Source organism: Grammomys surdaster, unplaced genomic scaffold (genome assembly GCF_004785775.1).
Source record: "Grammomys surdaster isolate TR1022 unplaced genomic scaffold, NIH_TR_1.0 125463, whole genome shotgun sequence".
Classification (NCBI taxonomy): domain Eukaryota; kingdom Metazoa; phylum Chordata; class Mammalia; order Rodentia; family Muridae; genus Grammomys; species Grammomys surdaster.
Window position 1 is genome coordinate 316029 of NW_021620326.1, and position 11315 is coordinate 327343.

General features: G+C 42.8%; 1 pseudogene; it reads right to left on the reverse strand.

Annotated features, from left to right (window-relative positions):
* Positions 1 to 2925: 2925 nt before the first annotated feature.
* LOC114637945 lies at positions 2926 to 3406 on the reverse strand (annotated as a pseudogene).
* Between the last annotated feature and the right edge of the window lie 7909 nt (positions 3407 to 11315).

Genomic DNA, 11315 nt, shown 5'->3' on the forward strand with positions numbered 1-11315 from the left:
GACATGCATGTGGACAAAACACCATGAACATAAAATAAATTATGTATCTAAAGGGGGGCTTTGCTCTATTTGCAGAACCTCGCCTTCCAGTCCATCCTTTCCTAGGAACTGTTTTAAGATCTTAAAGCATTGTACTGCCTTACTCCAACTGAGGGGGCTTCGACAGTCAATGTCTGCTGGGTAGAGTCAGTTTCTTCAGGGATGTTGCCCCTGGTAGGCTGCCCATGCTCCAGAGGGCACTCCTATATCCATGTACATATAAGCAGTACTAACCGGACTCAGTAGGTTCAAAAAGAAAACATGGAATTGAGAACAAATTCGGGCAGTCTAGGAGGAGTTGGAGGACAGTGCAGGGTGGATATAATCAGAATGTATTGTGTAGATGTATGAAATTTGCAACTGATAAATAACATATATTTAAACACGCACACACACACACACACACACACACACACACACCACTATAGTATCTAGTAATTACAGGGACATATCACCAATCTTTCCACATGTCCAAATCTTTACAAATTACTGTGGCACACATTTTCCTTATGAAATACAATGTGGTAGAAATTAGAATTTTCTCCTCCCAGAAACACATTAGAAGTTTCTAAAATCTGCACTTTGAGAAGATTTAAGAGATTAAGCTAGCTACATGAAATGTTGAGTCATTGCTCGAGCTCACTAGCTTGGAGTCAGTTCTCACAGGCAGTCACTCTTTGTCAACTTCAACTCTAAGAGGTACCATCCGGATTCCATTGCATATCCAGCTGAAAAGGCAGTAAGTCCCAGAGAAGCAGGATAAGTCTCTGTTCCCTTATCTAGGCAAGACCTGCTTCTAGACAAAGTAATAGATGAGTAAGTGAATGAATGAGTGACTGAGTAAATGAATGGATGGGTAAATGAATGAATGAAATGAGTGAGTGAACAAATGGATGGATGTATAGGTGGATGGATGAATGAATGAATGAGCAAGTATGTATTGAATGAATGAGATATGAAGGGACTAGTTGGAAGTATGAATGAGTGAATGAGTGTGTAGCAAGTGGATGGATGGATGGATGGATGGATGGACAAACAAATGTGTATACTCAGATCCTGGGGTAAGAATCTCGGTTTTCCTTCCTGCCTGTTCTCTACTGTTCCCATTGAGATGTGTTTCTCTACTTTTATTTCCAGAGAGCTGCTAACAGTTAAGCTGGTGGGCTCCGGTGCACCTAACTCCTAGCAAACTATAATACCAGGTGTAGCCAGTACACTAGTGGTTTCAGAAGGCATTATAAATGCTGAGATGAGACAGACATACTGAAAGGACCGGGGAGACAAATCACTGCTTTTGTGAATGAGAACGCCCTACATGTGTATTAACTTTGCCTTTTTATCTGTCAGCTTTCTGTAACATTCATGAAATGTTAAAATATTAAAAGTTGGGAACCTATGTCCTCCCAGGGGTATATAGCACACTCTCTACAACCTGTCTTGTACTGAGTGGGTGTTTGTGTCCCAGTCTGACTGATACACAGAGAAATGCATATGCACTCATTTGGGGCACAAATGTGTAAGATAAGTTCTTAAGGGAAGACCCTTCATTCTTAGATATTGTGTGAGCATTGTCCTATTCACCATTTACCCAACACTTTGGTACATCAGGAAACATTTAATTGGTTGGGTAACCACATCTCCCCATGATGTCATTCTCAAAGCTCTCTTCCAAACAACCTGCATATGCCTCATGCCACACACCCTGAGAATCATGCTCACCTGACAGAGGAATGATCCTCCAGTGTCAGGTGACCAGAGACATCATCTCACACTGTGACCAAATGCCCTCCCTCTTTTATTACACGGGGCCTCGGGATCCTTCTCCCCTGCTCTGCTGCCATGGGACAGAGCTTTCCAGATTCTTCTTAGTTTCTTCCACATCAAAGAGAATAAATTTTACTAGCAGCCCATGGACAAATGTGTTTAGGTGTCTTTGATAAAATCTTAGAGACAATATATTTAAGAAAAGGCCAAGTGTCTTCATATACCTTTGAACCAGGTTGGGCCTCTTTGTAGAATACTGTTAGACTTCTCCATTATCTCAAGGTTCAATTTTTCTTACTCCCTCAGTAGTGATGGAATACAACATAAAGTCTTTGGACTTATGAACACTGAAGACATTAACATGTAAGAATTGTCTGCAGTGTATGTTTTTTCTAACAAAAGAGGAGTCACTGAATAAATTATGAATAACCTGGATTTGTTCTTACTGCTCATACATGACAATCAAAGCTATTGGCAATCTGATTCAGAAATCCAAAGCATAGAGGTGCTAGTGGGTTGAAACTGCTGCTGTGTGTTCAACTGCTAAGTACTGACCCCTGATAAGGAAATCATCATGTACACCAACTGATGCTAGGTAGCCTTGCTCCCAAAGTTAACAAGTCAAAAGGCTAAAGCCTGTGATTGGGCAGCAGATAGAGGTAGGCGGGTTTTCAGTTACCTGGCGGACAGTTAGAGAAAGAGAGGAGAAGAAAAGACATTGGAGAAGAGGAAGCAGCATGAGAGGAGACGGACCATGAGCATGTGACCAGAAGAAACGGCAAGTAACAAGAGACATATGGCTGGGAGGTAAGTTAGAACAGCTCCAAACCTGCCCAATGTAGGTTTCTGGCTTGTAAATAAAATACCGGGCTGTGTGTCTTTTATACAGACCAGCTATAATTTATAATTCCATTTACATAGAGGCATAAATATGGGATCCAAATGACAGTCTAGTCTTCCAAGCAATCCACAGGGACTCCCTGGGCCTTCGTATGGAGGCATTTCTACTCTTGCTAAAATTATCTTTTTAACTTGCTTTTTTTTTTTTTGACTGGATTAATATACACTTTAATGAGAACGGTTTCCTCAGCAAGTGTATTTGTGAGCTGAAACTGTGTGGCGTCAGGACTTTGCTTCCTGCTCCACAGGCTTCAGGTGCTGCTGCACGACCTCCTCCCCAGTGCTCCTCAGGCACAAGCTGGACACGGTCTCTTCTGTGGGGGACCCTGTGGCAGCTTCCGGGGCTGGATGAGTATCAAGTGTTTCACCACTTCAGCTTTGCATTCACCGACGGGATGTTCTTGTGAATCTGAGGGCTGTGTGCCTTCTGTAGGCCGAGCATCTTGATCGTATCTTTTTCCCAGTATGGACGCCTCTTTGTACTTTTTATTCTTGTAACAATATGCAGTTTACGAGGGTTCTGGGGGTCCCCACGGTACCCTTCATGATCTTCAGGTCTAGGCTGAAACACTTTATCTGGAATTCTTGATCTGGTATATGTATAATGAATCCTTTCTGTACTTATGAGAAATTCTGCACCTTTTTTCATAGTCCATAGTCTGCCTGGAGGCCTCTGAAATATGGAGCGCAGAACCCCAGCCATAGGTGTGGCAATTCTTCGATTCAGAGGCAGCGACTGCTGTGTCCACTCCGAATATCCCAGCAGCCGGAAGTACTTAACTTGCTTTTGATTAGCACTTGAAATAACTATCATATGAAATATCTTTCAGCAGATATATTTCTGTTAAATCTCAAACCCAGGACAAACAGCTGGCTGAGGTGCCTACTTTACATGTCAAAGCGGATCTGGCCCTACAGGTTCTCCTCATTCCTTAGTCCCTAACTTACATACTTTACCCCTACCCTAAACATATGACCAACATAAGTTTTTCTAATCCTTGGAAGCCCACCATAGAGTCCAGGAGCAAATGAGGCCTGCTATCCGCCAGGTTTTGAGTCTGTTCTTCCCCTTAACTCCCATTACTTTGGACAAAATGACAAAGTCTAGATTAAGAGACATAACCATTAGACTCTGGAACCCCACTGGAGAGGGCCTCACACCATGATCCTGACCACACCTATGGCTGTTAAGATGGATGGGATCAGGAAACGGATATACCACTTCCACGTTAAGCCTGCCAGGAGAGACCCAATCCAGCAGATGAGATCCCAGCGGAGGAGATTTCCAGGCGAGCAGCCACAAGATCTGCTGAAGCTGCGACTCCAGCGCCCCTGATCCTCCTTGCTTCCTGCTTGTGTTTTGCTGCACCAACCACTAGCCCCTCAGGGGGTGGAGCAAAAAGTCCACAGTGACTGGCCAAGAAGGCTGATTGGATTGCTGGTTCTTAACTCCTCTCTCCCCAGACTTAACACAAAACTGTAGGTTACTGGACAGGGACTCTACATTGAAAATAGGTGCCCCCAGCCTATTTCCACCTCTGCAACCACACTGTAACCCTACTGTTGCAGGATATATGCTGCCGCCAGAGAATGCTTGGTGAGCTTGTACCTCGGGGCTTACTCCATGCATTTTTGGCCTGGTTGTAAATACAACTGAGGATTTTTATGTCCTAGTACAGCTTGTATCCAGAGTGACATATTACTCAGAGGAGAAGTCTTCATCCAACCAGCACCTCCAAACAACAGGGCAGGGCTAAAAGGGAGGTTGTTCTGCTGTTACTAGGTTCTCTCCTTGGCATAGGGCTGGCCAGAGCTGCTAATGTAGGGGCCTCAGCCCTAATATTCCAAGGGCCTATGGATAGCGATAGATGCAGATACACAGGACATGGAAAAGTCCACACCAGCCCTGCAATATTCCCCGTCCTCTCTGGCAGAAGTAGTCTTACAGAAGAGGCCTAGACTTGCTGTTCCTCCAGCAGAGAGGACTCTGTGCATGCAGCCTTAGGTGAGGAACGTTGCTTCTATGTTGACCACTCATGGATGGTCAAAGAATCCACAGCCTTAGTCAGAAAGAAAATACAAGACAGATCCTACTGATGTCAGCTTTGACTTGTGGTCCCTGAATGATCGATGCTTTAGTTAGATTCGTTAAGGAAAAGATTTATCCTCAAACAACAATGCCAGCCCATAGAAACGTCTCAAGGATTCAAGATGGCCTAAGGGAGAAATGAGAAGGTGAAGCTGACTCCATGACAGGGTTCAATGGGCAGTTCAGGACTGGGCAAGTCCAGGCCTCAGAAGCTGCCCCGCCACCTGGCCTGAGGCAAGGACACTGGTCAGCAGCAGTCTCCAGACTTCCGTAGCTATTTCCTCAGCAATAGTTTCCAGACTCTCCAGCAAGTCTCCAGCCCCCACACCCCTGTTATAGAAACTTCCTAGAGATGAGCAGGATAAAGGTCACCTGCCCCAGAATCCCCTAATGTGCTTTAAATCAGGCCCGAGAGCTCTCTATCTTGGTTATGGGAGACCCCAGCAGGCTGGACTTCTGCAGAATAAAACACTCTTTGCGTTTACATACTATTTGAGTCCAGGGTCTCATTCTTTGGAGAATCATGGACCCTTACAGAAGCAGTCATGTCCTTCCTTTTTATCTCTTCCTTCATTCAGTTTCCATCCTTCAGCTTTCTGCAGAAGGAGGCTCCGCCCCTGTTGAGTCTGCTTGGCAGCTGCAGAGGACAATTTGTACAGATTTTGAGAAGGAAAGGAAAGTCATTTGCATTGTCCCCTGATGCCTTTTTCAGGTGCAGGGGAGGCTTCCTTATATTTTTGTTTATTATCATGAATCTTTTTGGCTTTTCTCTACACAGACATAGAAAGTGGAACATATAAATCTGTCGTCTCCCTTCTTCAGAAGCCTTGACTCATCCGTGTCCAGAACCATGGTCTTGGTCTTTAGTTTTAATTCTCTAGAATAATCACCAGAAATATCCTTGGAAAACAGATGCAAAGCTGTGCTCCCTCGGACCAGCCCTCTCCATAGGAAGGAAGCATCTCTCTTCATCTGTCTCCCTAAAAATGCAGTCTGTTACTCGGAAGGTCTTCAAAGGTGCACGTGTTATCTCTAAGTGGCAATATTAACTACGGTATTCTGGAACACTGTTTTCTCCCATGCATTTCTACTGTGCACCAGTGTAAATGCATTTTTACAATCTGAAAAATAAAAGTAGTCTTAGAGAAAGCATGGTGTCCACTGAAAATGTAATCAAAATGCTGAATCTCATGAAGCTCGGCTCAGAAGACAGAAATGCAGGAGGCTGAGGGGCTAAGTGCTGTGGGCCTGTTTCTCCAAAGGACAGCATGCGGCCTTGCTGTTTGTCAGAGAATATCAGGGGCACTGAAAAGGTCTACTCTAAATGGCCTTCTGTGGTGTATACAAAAATAAAGAAGTAAACATGTGAAGATTTCCATTTTAAAATATTCATCTTATTTTTTCTTTAATGTTGGGTTTCAGACCCAGGATAAGGAGCTGAGGTTCATATGTTACATATCAAAGCAGACCTGGCCTCCAGGTTCTCCCAGCATTCCTTGGTCCCTACCTGGCATTCCCGCCCCCAAACTTAAACTTTCCTGCCCTTCCCCCAGGGGTCTCTTGGGCTTTTCCCTATATAATTCCAATATTTTGGTCTACCTATTTTTTCTTCCTCTTCCTCCTCCCCTTCTCCTCCTCCTCCTCCTTCCTTTCTGCCTCTCTCTCTCTCTCTCTCTCTCTCTCTCTCTCTCTCTCTCTCTCTCTGCATGCACACAAACTCTTTCTCTTTCTCTCCCCCTTTCTCACTTTTTCCCCTCCCCATGACAATAAACCTGTCTATATATATACACTTTAATCTAGAAGAACTGGCTCATTTTACAATCAGAGAAAAAACTTATCGTATAATATTGTAAAGTTGTAGGTAATTATGACAAAGGAGGTAAGTAAAAGAAAGTGTTATAGTGTTCCTGAAGAGAAAAACCTCACAAGAGACCTGAATAAGTAGAATAGGGTTTTTATTAACCACAGGCAGGACTGTCCCAAGCAGATGAGGGAGAAGGGAAGCAGCCTCGACTTCCATTTCAGTTGGTTAAGGTTTTTAAGGGGAGGGGGGAATTGTGATGATACAGAAATGCAGCTATGGCTGTTTACAAAGTGGAGAGATGACTGTTAAATGGTCAGGCAGGTCAGGCAGGTAACCTTTAGCTCAGGGTCACACTGTATAGAAATAGAGAATATTTTAGGAATTTAAGGCTGGTCCAGAGATCAGTTTCATCCAAAATAGTTTTATTGCTCAAGGTATTCTCATGAGATGGCATAACTGTACTTCAGTAGCCCACTACAGTGGGAGAGCAACATCATATGGTTAAACAATACAGAGTTAGTATGAAAATGATATAAATGTTCTTATAAAGTCTTGGAATATGCTCAAGGAGTGTAATAAAATAAAGACAAATTACAGAACTTCATGTGAAATATTCAGTTGTTCTGTGTTTTGAAAATAGCCTCAGCTAGCCTTGAACCTATAGCAATCCTCTGCCTTAGACTCTCCTTGTTTCTGTTTGAAAAGGAAAATATCATGCACAACATCTTTAAATTTTTTTCTTTTGGCTTATCTGTATTTTTGAACTTTGTAGAATTAGCATGGTTTGCTTGTGTGAATTACAATTAAATCTTAACATAAATGAAAATATCAGCTAGAGGTGCATACTTTATAGAATAGTTTGTATGAGATGCACATAAACTCTCTCTCTCTCTCTCTCTCTCTCTCTCTCTCTCTCTCTCTCCCTCTCTCTTTATAATGCTGGGGATTAATTGCTCTGTGTACAAATGAGATCTATATACGATCTGGAACAATCTTCAAGTAGTTCCAAAACAGCCTTAAAAAAATACTTGCATAGCTAGGCATAGTGGTACATGCATTCAGGAGGCAGAGGCAGGCAGATCTCTGAGTTCAAGACCAACCTGGTCTATAAGGTGAGTTCTAGGTAGCCAGGGCTACACAGAAAAGCCCTGTCTAGAAAAAAAAAAAAAACAATCCCCCCCCCCCAAAAAACAACAACAAAAACTTGTGTGGTTTTTATTTAATAAAAAATAAATAAAGCAGTTTCTAGGAGTGGGCAGCCCTGTGTAACCTGGCCATCTTCATCTTGAATTGTGAGATCTATTGAAACATCCTAGATTTTCTCATTTCCTTCAGTATGCATCTTCAAAAAACTTCAAGTGAAAATCCGAAGGCCACACAGTTTGTGGAGACGCTTCAGGCAGTGGGTATTTATTTTCAGGCTCTGTATATGGCTTCCTCTTCAGTGTTTTCTAGGTTGATTGAAGAAAAAAAATGGACACAGTAAAGAAACCAAAATAGATGCTCAGTGGGTGAAAAAGGGAAAAGTTTATCCCAAACTGCCAAGGCTGTCTCCCGGGAAAGCAGAGAGAAGCGGGGGTGGGGTGGGATTTAGATCTTATGGGTATGGGTACGAGGGAGGTAGACAGTTAGTGAACTCGGGTAGGTGATTGTGAGTACAGACTGGGGGCTCCTAGAAGCTGCCCCTGAGGAACTAACAGCACCACAGTCAATTGAGAGCGACAAGCCCCCTCTGCCAGCACCAGGAGGATGGCTCCTTATAGCAAGTAGAAACTTTCTTCAAGCCCCTGAGGGAGTGCTGACTTTTGCCTGAATGCCCAACTTTGGGAAAGGGAATTTCTTGAGGGATCTGCCATAGATGAGTGAGATTTAGCTCTATATAAGGGGAGAAGGAGGAAAATACATTCAAGCACACTTGATCCAGAGATAGAATGTCATTCCGACTGAGTCACTCAAATTACAAGTGAACTGTAATTTTCGTTGAAAGCGAAATCAGTATGGTTTAACACATTCCCTTTTTATGGAAGATTATATTTCAGAGCCCGTAAGGAGATTGCAAGTGACAAGAAAAGTGACATCCTTAGCAGCCCAGTTTTATGATGAAAATGTCTATTTATGTCCGTATTTTACAGAAGCAAAGACATCTTCAAGGCAGGACATCCTCAAAAGCAAACTCAGTGGGAAGAGCATAGAGCCAGTGGTGCATGTGCAGCCCACAGAACAAACACGACCCGACTCTTCTGTTGGCTGTGGCTGTGGCTTTTCCATAACCCTGAGAAAGACTGCTCAACAGCCTACTGACCCTTCTGGCTTGTTGGTGAGTTTCTCCTCCTTCGGGACACTGGGTCTCTCTTTTTTATGTTTTATACCTAAAGTTTCTTTGAAGACTTGAAAGCCTCCATTAATAGACCATGCTATGATCTGTAATCTTGTTTTAAAACTCTGAAAAGCTAGAAATAAAGGATTTTTGATTCTTTATTTTATGAATCAGGTAGCTCATAAATTAGGGGATTTTGCTAGAGGCATCATTTTGTGGTGGTATTGTTGACTAAATATTAGGTTTGGTTTAGTTTGGTTTGGTTCAGTTTGGTTTGTTTTGCTTTTTTGTTTTTAGTTTTGGTTAGATTGTTGCTGTACAGGGTGGGAGTTGTTTTTGTTTTTGTTTTGTTTTGTTGCTTACTTTTTTGTTTATTTGTTGAGACAAGGTCTCACTATGTAGCCCTGGCTATCCTGAAACTCTGTATTAGATCAGGCTAGCCTAGGATCTGCATGCCTCTGCTTTTTAAGTGCTGGAATTAAAGATGTGTACCACCACATCTGATTTTGTTGTTTATTGTTTGGGAGGATATGTTTTTTAGTTAGTTAGTTTGTTTGTTTGTTGACTTTTTTAAAAAAAAAATTTCCTAGCCTAGTGGTGGTGGCACATGTCCTTAATCCCAGTACTTAGGAGGCAGAGGCAGGTGGATCTTTGTGAGTTCAAGGCCAGCCTGGTCTGCAGAGTGAGTTCCAGGATAGCCAGGGCTACACATAGAAACTCTGCTTTGAAAAACACAAACAACAAAAACAAACAAACCAGAAAGTATTTTTCTTTTTAGTCAAACATGCCATAAAAATGTTTGGAAAAATTGAGATTAAGAAGAATATGGGGTTTCTGTATTGAGAAAGTTCTCGGTGTGATTTTTTTAAAACACAGCCAAGTTATCTCATTCCAGAGAGAAAGCTAAACTATCTAATTTTCTCCCTGCAGACTTGATTAGGATGTAGATGCATAAAACTTGACATCTTCTTTTATAAAAATATAGGTCTGTGAATAAAAGTACTTTATGTCAAAAAGATCAATAGAAATATTCCTTCTTTTTAAAACATTAAGTTGGAGGGTGGGGCACAAGATACTTTTTCTCTCTGTGAAACAGGATCTCACTGTTTCCAACAGGCCAAGCTGGCATTGACTCAAGGGACCTCCTGGCCCAGCTCCCCTACATATGTGTGACTCTAGGTGCATGTCACTAAGCCTGGCTGTGCTTTCATCTTCTTCCTATAGGTATAGAAAATTTAGATAACTTATGCTCTAATTGTCAAAAGGCAATCCACTGCATATTAGAAGGAAATAAAACAAAATTCAGTATATTTATGTAATACCAAAGTGCACTCAAGAGGAGATAGGACTTTTGAGACAATTGTCAATGCAGGTTGTATGGATCTCTCTCTCTCTCTCTCTCTCTCTCTCTCTCTCTCTCTCTCAATCTCTCTCTCTCTCTTTACAGATTTATTTATTTATTTTATGTATATGGGTATACTATAGTTATCTTCAGACACACCAGAAGAGGGTATTGGATCTCATTGCAGATGGTTGTGAGCCACCATGTGGTTGGTGGGAATTGAACTCAGGACCTCTGGAAGAGCAGTGAGTGCTCTTAACCACTGAGCCATCTCTCCAGCCTGTATAGATCTCTTTCATGCAGGTTGTAAACACTCTTTCTTACGTTACTTCTGATTTACCTTTAGGAATTGTGGTGAACCGGCCTGCCACCATCTTAGGCTTGAAAGTCATCTTATAATAAACACAAGCTAGGCTCATTCCTGTTTGTGATTAAACCTCTGTTTCTCAAGGACTGGGCTATGCCTCACCTGTAACCTTAACTACAAATAGTTCTGCACTGCCTGTCTCAGGAAATGGCAATCATGCCTTTGTTTCAAAAACTTAGCATAACTGTCTTGCAAACCTATCTTTGTTTCAAAAGCTTTTTATGACTACCTACTGTTGTTATGAAATATAATACAGTGAGGGTACCTCACAGGCCTGTGCAATGTGTGTCCCTGAGTAATTACACTGTGCAGAAGATCTGGTTTAAAGGGGGCATGTTGGGGGAAGGGAGAGGAGTGAGGACCTGCAGAAAGGGTAGAGGCAGGCAAGTGGACACGTAGACAGATAGACAGACAGATAGACAGATAGACAGATAGACAGACAGACAGGCAGATAGGCAGATAGGCAGACAGGCAGACAGGCAGGCAGGCAGGCAGGCAGGCAGGCAGGCAGACAGACAGGCAGGCAGACATGCAGGCAGACGGGCAGACGGGCAGGCGGGCAGACAGGCAGATGGGCAGACAGGAGAAGAGCCATGAGGGCAGAGAAGAGTGGGGTCGTGGGAGACAGAGGACAGAAAGGAGAGAGAGAGAGAGAGAGAGAGAGAGAGAGAGAGAGAGAGAGAGAGGGAGGGA